This window comes from Myotis yumanensis, unplaced genomic scaffold (assembly GCF_028538775.1).
Source record: "Myotis yumanensis isolate MYYU_CA2020_CCGP unplaced genomic scaffold, mMyoYum1.0.hap1 SCAF_19, whole genome shotgun sequence".
In the NCBI taxonomy this organism is placed as follows: domain Eukaryota; kingdom Metazoa; phylum Chordata; class Mammalia; order Chiroptera; family Vespertilionidae; genus Myotis; species Myotis yumanensis.
This window is the reverse complement of record NW_027223770.1, coordinates 7,012,155-7,031,031: the sequence shown is the minus strand read 5'-3', so window position 1 is coordinate 7,031,031 and position 18,877 is coordinate 7,012,155. Positions and strand designations below refer to the sequence as shown.

The window sequence follows — 18,877 nt, the reverse complement described above, 5'->3', positions numbered from 1 at the left end:
TTTTGTATCTTCAGTCTGGAAAAAAACAAGGCCCCTTCTAACTTTCAATTAGTCATACACTGTCCTGTTTAATTTTTTCTCTAACTATTTTGCCCTTTTGAAGGTGAACTTAAATTAAGTCAAAGACATATAATACACAGACAGTAATTTGGAAGTGGATTTTTGCCTCCCCAAACCAGACATTATGCCTTGCCAGGGGAAGCCCTGTATAAATAAGACTATTCACAAGATAGGAAGCATCAGCAGTTGCCCATTTACCTCCAGGGTAGTCGCCAAAACTTCAAAGCACCATTGAGCACAGCATCAATGCTTTTGTCTGAAAGATCTCAGAGACTATAAGCGATCGTGGTATCATTAAATATCTCAGACTTTCCAGGAAACAAGTGGGTTTCTTAAACTCACAAGCAACTACCTAGGCATTTCTTATAAACTATGAAAATCACAGCCTCCTTCTTTGAAGCTGATCACACTGTTCAAGTTTGAGGAGGAAAAACTAAAAAGCCTTTGCCACATTGGAATAACATAAAAATGTTTTAGACTTGTTTCACTATAGTTCTGGTTAAGAACAACTATTTCAAAAATAAAACTCCCCAGATTGTGCAGTTTCAATTTTCCACTGCTCATTTCTATGACAATCTGACCAAGAATATCCTGGGGGGTGATATTCTGAAACCTCATTCGCAGAAAAATAAGTATCTTTGATAATATGTCTAGTTTTTCTGAAAATATTAATAAAAATGTAATGATAGCTAAACTGAAAGCCAGTTTTAGAAATGAGCAAGTCAATCTCATCAAAAGGCCAGAAAGGACTTTCTGGAAAGAATGATAAGCATCTTGGAATCTTACTACTTCTCTCACACACTGAGCTCCAATCTGCAGCCCTTTCCCTCTGAGCCAATGCACTTGATGGGTGTGATAACAGATGGATCATTGTATCTGCCAACTTCCTGTGATGTACTGTATGGGGACTGATAATTTAGTGACTACAGAAGTCCTACAATAGACAATGCAGGCAATCCTGGCATTCAGTAAGTAGCTGCATGCAGTCCTTTGACAATTCTGTGGGTGTTGAACATGTGGATTATTGTACAACGTAAGCTCTCTGCAAGTATCTATGCCACTGTAAAAAAAAAAAAGACAAAACTGGGCAAGCTAAGAACTGAATAGAAGAACAGGAAAAGAACAAATATGTTTAAAGTGGCATTTTTCACTTAAAACACATGAAAAATATATACTGCTCAAAGGTCTTATTAGAGTTTCATGACCAGTTTAACTAGAAATATCCAGGTACATAGAAAAAGTATCAATTGTGGGCTTGGTTTTCAGGTCTTACAAGTTGGGCAATATTGACATTTTGAGCAAAAGAATTCTTTGTTGTAAGGGAGTGATTTGTGTATTACAGGATATTCAGCAGCATCTCTGGCCTACCCATTAGATGCCAGCAGCACCCTACCCTGAGTAGTGACAACCAACAATGTATCCAAACACTGCCAAATGTCCCGAGGGGGACAAAATCCTCCTTATTCTCCATTCCCCTTTTACAGCCCCTGTTGTGAACCATTGGAAAAGATAATCTAGAATTGTATGCCTCCAATTCTAATGTTTATTTTGGAGGGGACAGAGAGAGTCTAAGTAAAGGGAGTGATTACTTATGGAAATTATACACAAAATAATCAATCACTTTCTATAGAGTGTGGACCAGTGAAGCACATACTACTAAAAAGAGAAAAGGCTATCTAAAGATTTGAATTAGAGGGCCCTGGCCAGGTAGCTCAGTTGATTAGAGCATCATCCATCCTGATATGCCAAGATTGCAAGGACACATACAAGAATCAACCAATGAATGCATCAAGTGGAACAAAAAATCAATGCTTCTTTCTCTAAAAAAAAAATAAAAAAAAAAATCAATCAATAAAAAAATTTTAAGATTCAGAATTAGAAGGGCAGCTTCCACTAATATAAGTGTGTTTAATTCTTTCTGCAAAACAGGAAAAAAAATCATAGTTTTGTTACAATACTATGTACAAATTATACTGATACTTCCTTCAATAATCCTCATCAAATAAACTGCATTATGCTGGACACTGATTTCCTGAATTGTCAATTTTAGCAGATGCTTAAAAAAAACAAACCAGGTTCTGGTTTTTCTTTAAAATCTTCATATTTATGCATATACATATAAGTGTGTGTGCCTGTGTACACATTCAAAATCCCAATGCAATCACATTTTAGAAATATCAGCACCAAGTTAAGTATTGCCATATTATTTTACTTGCACATCTCTGGAACCTGCCAAATTTACTCAAGTTATTGAGAAGAGGATTAGTTTGTCATATTTGCAACAACTCTAATGTAATGCTATTTATTCTCTTACTCTAAAGCACAAAATCTCTTTTAAAATACTGTTTTAGGATACTACACAATATAAACACTTGGAGTAAATGTCTTATAATCAAATTAAGTATGCTATTTATACATGGAAATGAGGTTCTCTTTATGCTCATTTCTTTCTGCCTGCTCCTTTTACAACTTCACTACTTGCCAATCCTGAGCTACAAGGTGGGTGAGAAGGTGGGGGAGGACACTAACTGGGGGAAATGAATTCAACATTACCTGCTGCACAGTACCAATTCTCTAATTAGGAAAAATAAGAACTAGAGATTCTGGACAACCATGAGTAAATCTGGTTTACTAATAGTGATAAAGGCATAAACAGACAAGTCCTTGGTAATTTGATAGAAGGAACATAAGTGAAGGAGCAAAATTTCCACTAGTAGAGGCCATTATCACAACTGAACAAAACTAGATCTGACTTCTGGTATCTTACAGTTTTTCTTCTTCTTCTTCCCACACTTCTCTATTTTACTGCATGAGCAGCCTGTTTCCAAATTCCCAAGGTGCATCCATAAAACATAGCACTTTACACTGCAACACTCACCCTTTCTGTCAGCACTGCCTCAACTGGAATCCAAATCTAAACCTCCCCCGTCTCCTCCTGCCTGTAGGACTTTTAATGCAAAGGCTCAATCTAAATAAGAGTATAAATAGGACGCCCTGGCCAGGCACTCAGCTAAAGCGTCATCCCGATACGCCAAGATTGTGGGTTCTATCCCCCATCAGGGTCAGGGCACATGAAAGAATCAACCAGTGAATGTATAAATATGTGCACCAACAAACTGATGTCTCTGTCTCTCTGTCTCTCTCTTCTTCCCTCCCCGACTCCTCTCTCACTTTAAATAAAAATTTAAAAGAGAAAAAAAGAAATACGAGCTCCTAACAATCTGGGACTCCCTATGCGTGGAGAAGAGCTAGAACCAGTATAGCTATAGATCAAGTTGATACTACAACTCTATTTTAAAACAAACAAACATCAACAACAACAAAAAACTGGCCTTAACAGGCTCCAGGACACAGTGACTAATTTGAGGCCTCTGGATACAGACAAGCTCTCAATGTTAAAGCTCACCAGTTTGACACAGTCTTTTTTTTTTTTTCCTTTTTTTTTTTGAGCACGAATGTTTTAATTCTCTAAAATGAACATTTTTAAGAAGAGTTATCTGTAGTTCAAAGCTCACTTCTATGAGGTGTAACATCCATCACCCTTTTACAAGATATAAAATTAAGGAAGGATACCTCCAGAAGCTACCTAAACATTTCAGCTAATGGTTAAGATAAAGGTAAGGGTGTTTTCACACAGAAATCCAAAGAGGACAATGAGAATGAAACCAGTTCCACACGGTCATTCAAATCTTGGTAAAGGAACTAGAGTGGAAGCCCAAACTGGTGAGCAAGTGGGAAAAGGAAAGAAATCATGGTTCAAACAAATCACATGAGGAAACCCAGTATAAATGCTGACTTTGGCATTATCTAGGTAACCCCTATTTTTTTGTCACAGGTGATTCTAATAATAGTCCTACTGTTGCAAACCAGTCCAAATCCTATCAAGCTAAAAAGAAGTCCCTCAAAGACTTGTTGGGTGTAGGTGGTAACCCATGTCCTCCCACACCAAGAGACATCAGTCCTGGCAAGAAAGTTCCAACGTGCCTTCATGGTGCTGTTGATAGGATGCCTTAGGCCAGGCACATCCAAGTGATTTTCTGTAGGCTGAGATAAAGGTGGGAGGAGAGCAGGCCTTATTACTCAATCAACCTCTTGCCCTTGAAGTGCGAAGGTAGAAGACCTGCCAAGTGGCTAGTCCAATGAGACAGAACATTGAAAAGATGCTGAAGTATAGGACCCGAGTGTTTGTTGCTTCATTGGTATCACTCATCTCCTCCTCTTGCTTCTTCATGTAGGCAAAATCATTAACGATAGATTCTGATAGGTCTTCTAGGCATCGTAGCCTCACCTTTAAAGGTTTGAGCTTCTCAACTTTTGCAATCTCTTCATAATTTTTCGCCTCCACTCCATACTTCATGTCTAGGATCACGAGTTGGTTAGGTAACAGCCCTGTTCCCTTGCTCTCAAAACACACTTCGAACATGTCATAATCTTCAGTGGTAAAGGCAAATTTCCCCTTGGTTGCATCCTCCTTGGAGTAAAGAATATGGCCAAGAGATCTGTGATCTTGAGGTGGGTGCACAGGCCGCCAGCGCCCCCAGACTGACCGGTGATCTTGTATGCGCTGGTCACTAGCAGGCCTTGTGGACCTCCTCGCGGAGGCACTTGAGGGAGTTGATGGGCAGATGGAAGGAGATGGCAGGCCCACGTGACTCACCTCTGCCCACCAGTGGTGCAGGCACTGTTTTGGAGACGGACACAGCCTACTTTCCATAGACGGCTGTCACAACATCTCCTATCTTAAATGATCTTTTTACATTGTGATATTGTCAGTCTCCTCTCAAGTGGTAGGTCTATGTCCCCTCCCCTGAATCCAGGTGGCTCTTTGGAACTGCCTCAACAAACAAAATTTGGCCAAAGTGACGGTGTCAAAGCTTCAGATACTGTCAGTCACCATATCCTGCCTCTTGGAAGACTCATTTTTAGAATCCAACCACTGAGCCGGAAAGACCCCCTGTGGTTGTTCTGGCCAACTGTCTCAGCTGAGGTCCCAGCCAACAGCCAGCATCAACGACCAGCTATGGGAGTAAAACGACCAGCACCCGAGGAGATCAGGCCTAGCCACAGAGTCCCTCTCAGGTGTGGAGTCTTTCCAGAGGATCCCCTAGACTCCTGGAGCACAAACTGGTAGTCCCTCTTGCTGCTGTGCCTTAAGTTCTGACCCCACCCCCCCAAGTCTATGGGCATGATACAAAAGCTGTTTTTTTTGCAACTAAGGAACTCATCCAGTACCACCATTGTCCCAGATAGAACAGACTCAGTACCTCATTCACAAAACAAAACCATTATAATACTTCACACTAATTTTGCTATAACACAATCAGAATGATTCATCTTTGGGTGATAAACCATTAAGTTAGAAGTGGTATATTAACAGTAAAAAAAACTAAATTTTAAAGTTACATGATTTCATTACTAAGTACAACATAAACAAAGATATATAGAGATTCAGTGAAATGAAATACTTAATTTATAATTTATAACATACATATCAATATAGGAAATTTTATGAGAAATATAACAGAAAGGCTACTAGGATGGTCTCTACTCTAATACAAACTGGATATGTGCCTTTAATTCACATAGTATTTATTCATCCTGCAAGTATTTATTGAGTGTCTATGATGAGCTAGGCCAGGGTGGGCAAACTTTTTGACTCGAGGGCCACAATGGGTTCTTAAACTGGACTGGAGGGCCGGAACAAAAGCATGGATGGAGTGTTTGTGTGAACTAATATAAATTCAAAGTAAACATCATTAATAAAAGGGTACAGTCTTTTTTTTTTTTTTTAGTTTTAGTTAGCGGGCCGTAGTTTGCCCACGGCTGAGCTAGGCACTACTCTAGAGCTAAAAATTTAGCAGGAAAGAGACCCCTATTTTCATAAAACTTGCATTTCAATTGAGGGGCAGATAAAAAATAGTTTTATTTTATAAGATTATTCCAATCCATGGTAAATGCTATGTAGTCAATAAAACTATTGCTTGAAGGTCAATGGAGGCAGAATTGTGATGTTACTTTATATAACATGATATGACAGTTTTAAAACAAGACCCTAAATTTTTCGGCACTCCTCCCATTGAGAGGTAGCATCTGTATCTCTTCCCCTTGAGGCTAGGATTTGTGACTGTTTCATCCAATAAGTAGGGTGAAAGTGAAGTCATGTAATCTCTAAGGGAGATAAAATACAATCATGCAGCTTCCACTCTGTTCACTGGTACACCTGTTCTAGAAGTCCTGATGTATTGAGTCTGACTACCCTGAGGCCTCTATGCTGAAAGGAAGCCCAGACAACATAGAAAGGCTACTTACGGGGGACTCCACTCAGCAGTCCCAGCTGAGCCCAGCCCTAGGGCCATCTGAGCCCTGAAGTCAGACAGATTAGTAAAGAAGCCTCCAGATGAGTCTAGTACTCAACCATTCAATTGTTCTAGTTCCCCCAGCTGAGGTTTCAGAAATCATGGTGCAGAGACAAACAATATCAGTAAACATTTAAAAAAAAAAGGTTGTCATTTATGCCACCAAGTGCGGGGTGGTTTGTTGCATAGCAGGTGATAACAGGAAGACACTACAAGGAGGTAGCATTTGTTCTGAGACCTAATGCTATCCAACAGCCAGGCTCAGGAGGACATGACAGAAAAGCTGACCAAAAAGGGAGAAGAGCAAATACAGTCCTTAAAGCAGGAAGGGACTTGGAGGTATGAGATAAGTCGATCAGATGGCTAAAGCCAGATGATGCGGAGTTTTGTATGCCTTGATGAGTCACTTAGAAATTATTTTCACGGTACAAGAAAGCCTCTGTAATGCTTTAAGTAGGGCAGTTTTTCAAAGATCCCTTTGGCTGCTGTGTGTTTCTTGATGTTAAATGAGGAAACAGAACTAAATGCTATGGTTCCTTTCTATCAGTGCAAAGACTCAGTGTTCCTCAAATTGGGTCTCTAGAAAATCCTTAAGCTATCCAAAACACTTGCATCCTGTATCTTCACAAAAGTAAGTATTCTTTTAAAATTAAAGATAATTTGGGTTCATCAGAATGACCTTAAAACTGAAAGCCACTGCAAATTTCAGTGTGTTTCCCCTACAGACTTAGTATATACTAGTATATATGATAAATTCCCATCAAATGAGGGCCAAATGAAGCTACAGTAAGCTGTGTGAAAGAAAGTTTTACAGCAGTTCAAACAGGAGAAAATGGTGGAAGAACTGAGTCATCACACCATCCAGTAGAGCAGGCAGGGCAAAATTAAACAAATCTGTTTCAAAGCAGACAGGACCAAATTCTTGCTATGAGCAGAAAGTTTCATTCAAGTAAATATCAGGTAGCATAAAATACTATGTTGTAAATCTGCATTTTTATTGCTTATATCATTTTGACAGTTATATTTCACCTACAAAATTGCTTGTTTTATAATTGTTTATGCTATAAGCATAAGGCATTTATTCCAAATTAGTAGTGTCCAAGTCTCTAAAATCTATCTATACTAGCATATATAAAAGCCCAGCGATCGGAACGCCGGAACAAACAGAACAACCAGAATGACCGGTTGCAATGATGTGCACTGTGGCAGCCGACCAGCCTGATCTGGGCCGGGTTGGTCCCCGCTCCCTGGCTGACCCGGACCCCAAATGACCCCCAACACCCCAATTGGGGGCAGGGCCAGCCAGTCAACCACCTGTGGCCCCTTCCCCCAGATGGCCCCATTGGGGTGGGCCAGTGGGACCCCACCGGTGCACGAATTTGTGCACCGGGCCTCTAGTGTTAATATAATAAAATGTTTTCATTAACAATGGTGAATATAAATTGGTGACTTTCACATCATACAATTTTAATATATTATACGTACATTTTTATCAACATTTTGTTTTTCTTAGTAAACTTAAGATACCAACTGACCTATGTCAATTACTTTAAATTAGCGTAAACAGAATATAACTGAGGTAAATAACCAAAAGTAAGTTATTCTGAAACAATTCTGTATTTTACAGCATAGTCTTCACCTTCCAATTTTGTCTTTAGTTGTAGAAATCTTTTTCACTCTTTAAAATTTGAGTGCCATCTCTGTAAATGAATACCCCAAACCATTTGAGCCCAGATTCCTTTGAAAATCTCTTATTCTGCCAGATATTGTCTCCACCATTTCTAGGCAAGCTGGCAGACATTGTTAGCTATTTTGTGTGTTCTTGTCACCAAGATGGCTGGTGATGAGATGACAGTGGTGATGGTGGTGTGATGGCGACAATGGCAGCAGCTATCATTTACCTAGTGATGATTAAAGTTCCAAGTACAAAATGCACTCTCCCTAACAATCTCCATTTTAGAGATACAGAAATTGAGGTAACAGGTTTTATGTAATTTTTCAAGGCCAAAAAGCTAACAAATGAGCTAGATATTAAAAAAAACTCTGGTATTTTTTATAATACTCATGTTAATGAAAACATGGGCCTTTGAAAACTCTTAAGAATCACAGGGAGTATAAAAGTTACACAGAAATTCTCAGGCACGCCAAATTACATTAAAATATGAAAGAGATGGGCTTGAAAATTTACTGACAAGCTTCCCAGGTATATTCTTACTAGAGGCTCAGCGTGCGACTGAAATCGCATGAGGAGGCACCCCGCGAGCGGCCGGGACCCGCGTAGCACCGGCCACAGCGTTGTGTCCACTGGGGTGGGGGCAGGCGCTCCTATGTGCTGTGTCTCCACTCTGGCCCACCCCAGCCCAGCCTCCCCATGGCCGCTGGGGTGTGGGCGGCACGCAGTCCAGCCCATCTGAGCGCAGCTCCTCCTGAGCGGTGGGTCGTGATGTTCGGCTAATTAGCATATTCCGTTTATATAGATAGATTATATATGTTGAAGATTGAGAAACAACACACTGCACCCAATGCTATTCTGACTCCATCTAGATGACATTTTTTGAGAATAAGAACAATCTAATTTATATAGCTCTTCTTTATCTATAACTATTTTTTTTTTTTTTTTTTAAATATATTTTATTGATTTTTTACAGAGAGGAAGGGAGAGAGATAGAGAGTTAGAAACATCGATGAGAGAGAAACATCGATCAGCTGCCTCCTGCACATCTCCCACTGGGGATGTGCCCGCAACCCAGGTACATGCCCTTGACCGGAATCGAACCTGAGACCCTTCAGTCCGCAGGCCGACGCTCTATCCACCGAGCCAAACCGGTTTCGGCTCTTCTTTATCTAAAGAATATAGTATTATACCTTGGAAAATAGTAAGAGCTTAATATAGGTTGCCATACTTTTACAATGACATAAAGAAAAAATAAGCCATTGAAATTTTATAGTAGTTAAAATCTTAAAAGGTTTAATTACTCCACAAAATAAATTTTATAAAACATCGTCCCCATTCTATAGGTATTGACAGCTTAGCCATAGGAAGCAATGATAATTTCCATGGTTTTCAAGGGATTATTTTATATACACATATCAGAGTTTGTTGATGATGTTAGGGATACAGACTGGAGAACAGGATAGAGAATGGGATGGTAATAACATGGAAGGCTGGAAGGGAAAAGGCTATAAAGTGAAAGAACCAAAGACATCTTGGGTGGTCCCTGGAATTCTCTCTCAATGCCTATTCTGCAAGAGAAGCAGAGGCTAAGATGGAATGCTCCCAAAGCTGCAGCATCTTGTTACTGGTTCCACCTAGCCCTAGAGTTTTATGTCTCAGTGAGGTGGGTGGTGAATTACGTTACTATCTTTCCATACCAGATATTTTGTTTGTGGCCATCAGAATAAATCTGGGGAAGCTCAATTAACACGTATCTAAACCTTGGTCAAGTCATAATACCTTAAAAAAAATCTGCCATACTGTGATCTACCAGATAATTGTAAGCAAAGGTTACAAACTGGAATTGAAAGGTGTGAAAGCTTTATTCTGTAGCATTTTTTAAAAAATTCTGTTTGGTTTTTTTTTTAATCAATGTAGTTCTGAGACAGTACAGTTCAAGGTATTTTAAGATAACTAAAATCTCTGCCTTGGGATTTTTTTTTAGTATCTAAAATAAAAAGTGCTTGTGTTTTCAAATCAAACCACATTTAAATGCCTATTTGACAAGAAAATGCTGAAATTCAGAGCAATTAACACATTTGGTTAATGGAGGACACCACAAAACCATAACATCACTGAAGAATATTTCTGTATTCTCTGAATCCACAATGATTACCACCTTAGTTGTAACAAAGTGATCCAGAAAAGGATGGACTGTAGATGAGACTGGGTTTTCATTTTAAAACAACAACAACAAACAAACAAACAAAACCCCCAGAAAATGCAATGATATGCCAAGCCTTCACACTGTTAACCAAAGGCCTTTTGAATCAAGAGCATCATCAAGCATATTTCTCAAACTTTATGCCAATATTTCAAACTTTGAAGAGAGGGGACTTTATGCAGTGCCCAAAATCTTAGTGATTATGTAAACTAAAAGATAAAGCAAACAGTGATTCAATAAAGATTAATAATAACTTGGTAGGTTTTCCAAATTACAGTGAGCAGGAAATAATGCATCATAATGCAGATTCTCCCCCTCACCCACCCCCCAAAAAGGATATCACAATCTCCATACAAAACCTTGCTTTTCAGAGGTCAGTATTATAATCCCACCAAGGGGGTTCCAGTTTATAAGTGAAATAGTTTGTCATTTGAAGTCAAAGCTAAAATGTTTTATTATGCTTACCTTTTTCCAAGAAAAAAGATTTTAAAAAAATGATAAATGACTCTTCTACAATTACCATAAAATGTTATTTTGCTTAATATCTTCCCAATCTGACTTAAGGCTCCTTAAGGGTAAAGACATGTCTTTTATTTCTTTTATTTCATACAGTACTTAGCACAAAATGATATGCTTGCTGAGTATTTACTAGATGAATAGATGGGTGTGAATTGTTCCAGTTTCAAAGCAGACGGGACCTTTAAAACAATTTTTATAACTCAGCTAAGAACAAAAATACCATAAAAAAAAACCTGCATGAAATAAAAAGCAATCTCACTCCTATTTTCCAGCATGCTCTATCCTCATCCTACTTTATTTTCCTCCAAGCGCTTACCACCATCTGACATACTACATGTTTGTCTATCTCTCCTCACTCCTTCCCCCACTAGAATGTAAGCTTAATGAAGGCAAAGATTTGCCTGCTTTGTTTGAAGACTACATCCCCAGTACCCAGAACATTTCCTGGGACACATTAAACATTCATTAAGTATCTGTTACAACCATCTTCAGAATTTATTAACGATGCTCTTATTTCTTTTAGCATCATCTTCAGAGCTCTAGTTTCACATTAACAAATGAGGAAGTCTTACAGATATATGTGCATGTAAACAAAAATCATTTCATCCCTCATAAATATTGCTATCTTGGAAGTGGAGAAGGACATGTTTGAGATAGCAAGCCATCACAGTCATGTCTAATCACAAAAAAAAAAGAACACAGAAGAGCAGATAATTATTAAAACTGGTCTGAAACCATAATCCTCAATAGACCATTGCTAAAGTTAAATGTCTTGCAATAGCAGAGATCCAACTCAGCACTGACTTGGAAACTATCACATTACTACCACTATTCCTACAACATTTTAACTTATTTTGAATAGTTTTTAACTACTGTTAGTCATATGCAGCAAAGAAAAAGGGGGCTAAAATAATAGTCATTACATTTTAATCAAATTACTTTTTAAATGTTCACCTTCCTGTTCAACTCTAAATTTCATATCCACGGGGTCTGTATCTGTTGTCCTGTTTGTTATCTTCAACTACTAAGTATTTCATTATTTGCTTACTTTTTTAAAACCTGTCCCATACCCATTAGAATTTAACCATAAAGGCAGAGAGATGAAGGAACTGAGCACAATAAATAAATATTTGTTGAACTGAATTCAATACAGAGATCAAGATACCAATAAAAGTAATCTTCAATCTACAACCTTATTTCTAGACAATTCAATTACCATATTAAATATCCATACCAGAAACCTAATATGAAGGCAATTAAATAAGCTTTAATTAACCTGTTAACACTGTTTCAAACCAATATTAAAGCTATGCATAACCAGTTATTGTAATTATATAAATGAATGGTTATAAACATTAGGTGGCAGTAGCAGTACACTGCATTATAATCCTGAACTTGATTTTGTATACTCACATGTAAAAATCTGACACATAAGTGGAGTTACACAAATAATCTCAAATATAAAATGTGCAAAAGGAACTGAAAATGTAACTATTCCTTCGAATTCAGATTTTTCAAATTATTTCTATAATAAAATAACTGAGCACTATCAAAAAGCTATGGCAATTCCTATGAACATATTCAAATTTTTGCCTTATACTTGCAATCTCACATACCACACATCCAAGTTTGCCAGCTCTTACCTTCAAAATAGTATCTACAACATGACCACTTCTTACCATCCTCACCACTCCCACCACCACCAGGGTTTACCTGGATCACTATAACAACAGCTTCCCTGGTTCTGGGCCTTCCCCACTCCTTCCCACTCCCAACAGCCTACCCTCCACACAGTAGCTAGGATGAGCCTTTAAAAAAGTTACGTCACCTCATTCCTTTGCTCAGAGCCCTTCAATGCTTCCCAACTCAGAGAAAAGTTCTGTCTTTAACACCCTTTGTGAACTGACTCCCGTATATCCTACCCCAACTTCAGCCATCCTCTTCCCCACACTCACTCCACTCGACATAGTCCACCATCAGGTCAACAAGCACTCTCCACCTCAAGGGCCTTTGCATCTGCTGTTCTCTCTTTCTGATATGCTCTTCTGAAAATTATCCATCCACATGGTTTGCCCCCCGTATCTTCCTCAGGTCTCTGCTCAAATGCCACCTTGCTTCATTTTTCTCCATGACACTAAGCAACATCTGACATACTGATTTTATGTGTTTATTTCTTTACTATCTCCCCATCCCCTACTAAAAATTAAAGTCCACAACAACTAAGATTTTAGTATCTTTTCTTCTCTATTTTATTCCCAGTGCCTAGTAAGTAGTGGCAGTTAAATATTTGTCAGCAAATGACTCCTATTATCAAACAAGCATACAGCAATAGTTTTATAGCTGTTTCTTACTCAAGATAAAAGACTACATTAAAAGTTCAAGACTACTGTTGATTTCTTGATTATTTTTAAGTTCAAGTATGCACAATTCATGTGTGTGTGTATGTGTGCATAAAAATAAAGTGACACTTTTATAATACCTACATTTTAAAGCAATGTGAATTGAAGCCAAATATGTTACACTGGCCATCATGTTAGAATGATATATTTTTTAAATTAGAACTATTTTTAGTGTCTTTAGAGAATAGAATTGCAAGCAGTCAAGCTCTTCCTTACGCTTAGATCAAGCAAGTAAATTCAAAACTGCCTATTTTTTATCTTATCTACTGACAAGCTTTGTGGGTTCAGGCTCTGTTGGCTTCAGAGTAAAAAAGAATTACAGGTTTGCTCTCCGCCAAGTGACTCTATAATCGGTGCTGATTGCTTAATTTTGAGCTACATAAGTAGCTAACCACTGATTATGAAATGCCCAGATTTATTTTATTTTCCTTACTGTTTACACACTGTAGAATAAACATTTTGGCAAAAGATGGAAATACCAAAGAACCTCAGGAAACTTTCCAAATATAGTATGCCTCTAAAATTCTCACATGTCCTCTGTCAGGATGATCAGTATTATGATTAACCTCCTAGAAAGTGATTTAGCATCTAAACTAAACACACATGTGATAAAGCCATCTCTGATCACTGACACGTCTTTTTTTTTAAATCCTCACCAAGGATATGTTTATTGATTTTAAAGAGGGAGGAAGGGAGAAAGGGAAGAAGGGAGGGAGGGAGAGAAGGAGGGAGGGAAGAACAATCAACTGGTTGGCTCGGAACCGCAACCTAGGTATGTGCCCTGACCAGGATTATAACCTGCAACCTTTCTGGTGTATGTATGGACGACGCTCCAACTAAGCCACTGGGCTAAAGCAACTATCACTCCTTAATTGTAAAATGTGGCAAGAGCATTTTTTTCACATAGCATACTTGTACATGTTCCCCCCCAAAAAAGTTACAAAATTGCTTGGAAAAGTTTCTTGTTTTTGTTTTGTCTGTATTGTTTGTTTTTGTTCTGGAAGTGGGGGAGCAGAACACAAAGAGAAATTTTAGAATTTACCCAACGCTGAGTATTTTTCTTCCTCTCTTGGTGTCAAATTAAATGAGGCATGTGCTACTTTGCCACATCAATGTACACAGAAAATTATACCACATTTAATGCATATAACAAATGAAATACAACACAATATTATTTCTTGGTCACAAATTAACTAAAAAGAAGCAATGATCACCAGAGCCATGGAAATTTAAGCATACTCTTGCTTCTTTAAAGTTGGCTTAGACAGATCTCAACTACAAATGGGTTGTGTTCCAACATTATTTGTAAATCGCCGACTTAGAATTCAACTTTGTTCTCTTACAGAAATGTTAAATATACCAAGTTAGGTTTCCATCTTGCCCATAACAGTTGATAGTACCTTAATTTACACTTCCACTTGTAACTAACTCACCTCCATATTCTTATCTGAGACCTCCCTTCTTCTAAAATGTTTCAATTAAATTATGCATTAATTGATTTTGTGGTCTAAGCTAGAGATATATAACCACCATGCTTGCTATCCATTGCTATAAAATAAGCAAACTGCAGGGGGTTGAAGAGGCAAGAAAAGAAGAGAAACGGAGAATACTTTCTTCATGTCTCTGAACCCTGATGCGTTCATAAATAACATATTAGAAGTTGGACAAATATTAAAGTTACAAATACTAAAAAATGTAAAATGAGTATACAAAACCTATTTCCAAGCACGAAGAAAATCATAGCAATTTTTACCATTATAAAAACAGGTTATGGATTAGCTAAAAGAGACCACACACATACATACACCTCCTTCAGATTCCCAATTATTTAGCCAGTGCTACAGAACTTAATAAAAGCCAGGTGGCTGGCTACACAGAGCCACAGAACAGGCACATATGCAGTATATCTTTGCTTGCCTTTTTCTTCTCCCTTGGGTTCCATATGCCACAAACAAGAAAGGGTCCTGACTACGATGAGAAATTCTTGCTATTCTACTGCTCCAAATGTTTAACTCACCATTTATGAAATACTCACACCATGACTCATTTAAATTAATGTCTGACAATAGACACTCCTGATTCTTAAATCTAACTCAGCATCAACAAGGCCACATCCTCACCTAGAGTGAGAAAGAAAAGTTGGTGCTCAATTATTCCTGAAAAGCCCTGTCTCCAGCCCTCAGCTCCCAACATCCAACACTAAGAGTAATTTCAGATTCCTTTTCTGAAATTCTTCATGTTTCCAACACAGAGTTTGGTTTGAGGATTTTTAACCAAAATCTGTTTTCACACACAAACACACACAAAAATCTTTTAATGAGAGAACTTACCCCAAAACATGGAATTTTTGCTCAAAGCATTCTCAATATATATCCTCTGTGTTAATGGTTAATCAATTTGGCTAATATAACTAACTAGAGGCCCGGTGCATGGATTCGTGTACTGGTGGGGTCCCTCACCTGGCCTGTGCCCTCTCACAATCCGGGGATGTCGGATAGCCGGTTTCAGCCCGATCCCCACAGGCCTGATCCAGACAACAGGGAGCCCGATCCTGTGCATTGAGCATCTGTCCCCTGGTGGTCAGTGCACGTCACAGCGACCAATCAATTGGTCGTTTGGTTGCTTAGGCTTTTATATATATAGATAATTCACCTGCTGTACTTTTTACTATGAATTCACTATGAGTAGCCACTATAAATGAATCATATTTAAAGATGCAGCTACTTCATAGAGAGACATTTAAGGATTAACTGAGATAATATCTAAAGGTACCTAAAACAGTAAGAGTAAATGTTCCATAAAAGATTCTGACAGTCTGTGCACATAGCAGTTAGCCTATGGCACCCTAATAAATCTCAGATATTTAATTATTTGCTATCTAATAGACAACATCTATGCTATACCACTTCAAACTGCACTTCACGACATCACTGCAGTGTTTCTGCCATGTAGTTGCCCCACTTAATTCATCCCATTACACTTACGAAGGTCATTACATGAATCTGTGTCTAACAACATAGCATGGCAGAGCACTCCGTTGTCAGTACACTAACTTCATATTATGATCCCATTAACTTCCTAAGGTCATTTAAATAAAATTGGTTTATCAACCTCATGTATAGATCAACAAATTAATACCTGTCTGATACAAGGACTCCTGACACTTAATCACTAAGTATCCTTTAAGAAAGGATACATATGAAGATTTGCTACAAAGCTTTCCTTATCAACTTAAGGTGGGTTTTCTGGAGCTGAGTCCCAAGGCAGCTGGATGCTTGGCCTAGCTCACCTTTGAGTTCCCTTCCAGTCCTGAGATTCTTCTATGTTCTCTCCTGCTGCTGTTTGGTTTTCAGAGTAAATAGCATATCGTAGTCCCTGAGTAACTGCTTAGAATACTTTATCAATTATTGAGGGAAAAGTTTTTAAATTCCCAACACAATAGTAACAAGTTTTAACAGCAGGTTCCAGATTCTCTGCAATAGCTAAACAATTCAACAAATAAGAAAAAATGTACTCTTTCCTATTTGTGACAAGTTTTTAAAATGCCAACAAGAAAATTACTTTAAATGTTGATAAAAATTACTTTAAATAGCACCAACTCATGAAGAGTGGCCATAGTCTAAAAGTATACACAAAAAGTACCAAATATTTGCCTATTACAACAAAGACAACTTTCTCTCAAATATTTATGGTATGTCTACTATGTGCAAGAAGGTATTACTAGAGAAATAAAAAAAAATAATACACCCTGGATCCATGCCGTCAGAGACAGTAAGACATATATCCATTTAACTAATATTCAACAACTATTTACTATGCAAACTCTGTGCTTAGTTTGAAAGCTTATACTATAGAAAAAAGAGTGGCTAATGCAATATAATATACCAGGTTTTGACAAAAATGAATGGTAGTGAGTCAAAAAGTTATCAAAAACAGCCTTTTCTTTTCCTACTACAAATGCAAAGAATAGTCTGTTTCTAAAGCCCTAATATCATGTATCATTTCACATACTAAAAGCAGCACCTCACTTTGCTATAGTTGTCAAATTTGGCAACGTTTAGTGTTAAAAGTCATTTGTTTTCATTCATGCATATGTATGCATATACCTATACACACCTATTCATTTATTTAATTACATGAAAGTTAAGGAAAGAAAACAGTATTTAAAAAACTCAAGTTTATTTCTTTAATTTCAGTGTACTAGTAACTCTCAATTCTCCCCTTAACAATTATCCTATATAATAAAAGAGTAATAGGCAAATCGACCGAACGGCCAACAGCAGAACGAGCATCCGGACGACCATCTGGACGACCATCCGGGACCACACTATGACACCCATTGGCGCCAGGCCAGCTGAGGTGGGTGTGATGAGAATGGTCGGGGGCCCAGCTATTGCCCCATGATCGCCCCCGCAAAGGGAGGCCCAAGCCACTAATGGGTTGCCTGCCGGAGGCCAGAGGGAAGCCCGGGTCCCAGGTGCCAGAGGGAAGCCAGTGCTGGCAGCCAGGGGAAGGAAGGCCTACTCTTGCACAAATTTCATGCATTGGGCATCTAGTATTTGTTTCATTAAAGAACCACTAAATATGTTTTTATGGAACTATGCAATAAAATTATTTACATAATGTGATGCTGGTGAAGCTTTGTAAGTGTGAATTACATTTCTCTCCTATAAAATGAGAAGAGCTATTACAGGTGGCTCAAAAAGAAAAAAAGAGGGAATCAAGTCTGAAAAACTCTATGCCAACAGCAAAGAAATGCTTTACGTGGTGACCAAATAAAGATAAAATCAGCAAAGACGTGATATAACAGGCTGACAATCTATACCAAAAACTCGTTTGCTTATTTATGCCTGCCCACTAACTTGCTCCGCATTTCTAACTAAAACCACCCTGGATTTAAAAAATAATAATAAAAGTAGCTTATTTTTATTTTGTTATCTTGGGGAGAGGAGGGTAAAAGGAAGAGGAAGTACTAGAATTAAATGCACCTTCTGGAGAAAATAGAGAAGTGGATACAGTGTCTACCCAATCAATACCACATTTTGAAATCTTTTACTCCTCTTCAGTATCCCATATAAATTTGTTCCCTATTACTGTCTTTGATCCATTCTTCTCACCATTTCCCAAGTTATCTTACTAAAACACAGCTCTGATCATGCCATTCCTTTGTGTAAAAACTTTTACTGCCTAAAAATCAAGTTCAATGATCTTAGAACTGGGGTTTTTTTTGCCCCACCTATTTAAGTTTTCTCTGTGTACTTCCTTCTGTCTGTACATTCTCACCCACTAGTAATTCATTTTAGAGACTTTGAATATACCCTATACATTCATATCTTTGCTCATACACTGTACCATGTACATGAAATAGAACATCCTGCTCTTGTCTTTGCTCACTAATATGCTATGTGTTCAATAAAATTTCCCTCATATCCCTCCAAGTGAAATTAATATCTCTTTCCTGACTTCTCAAGGCATTCTTGATTATGTTTGTATACAAAACTTGTCATATTCTGTCATATATGATAGTCAACTATGTACAATAAGTCTTACACCCCAATAGATCAAAGGCTTATCAGAAGGAGCTGCCAAGAGTTCCACAATCATGTCTTACTGTTAAATACACCTCCCATACACAACCCTAAAAAAAATTCCACATTATTTAGAT

The 18,877-nt window shown here is 38.0% G+C and overlaps 1 protein-coding gene and 1 pseudogene across 2 annotated transcripts in view; both read right to left on the bottom strand.

The window, feature by feature from the left end:
• The window catches only part of MED13L (mediator complex subunit 13L), a 268,233-nt gene that overhangs the window by 141,513 nt on the left and 107,843 nt on the right, over positions 1–18,877 (bottom strand). The gene's annotated exons all lie outside the window — the stretch shown is intronic.
• Positions 2,094–12,780, bottom strand: LOC138998052 (transmembrane emp24 domain-containing protein 10 pseudogene; annotated as a pseudogene).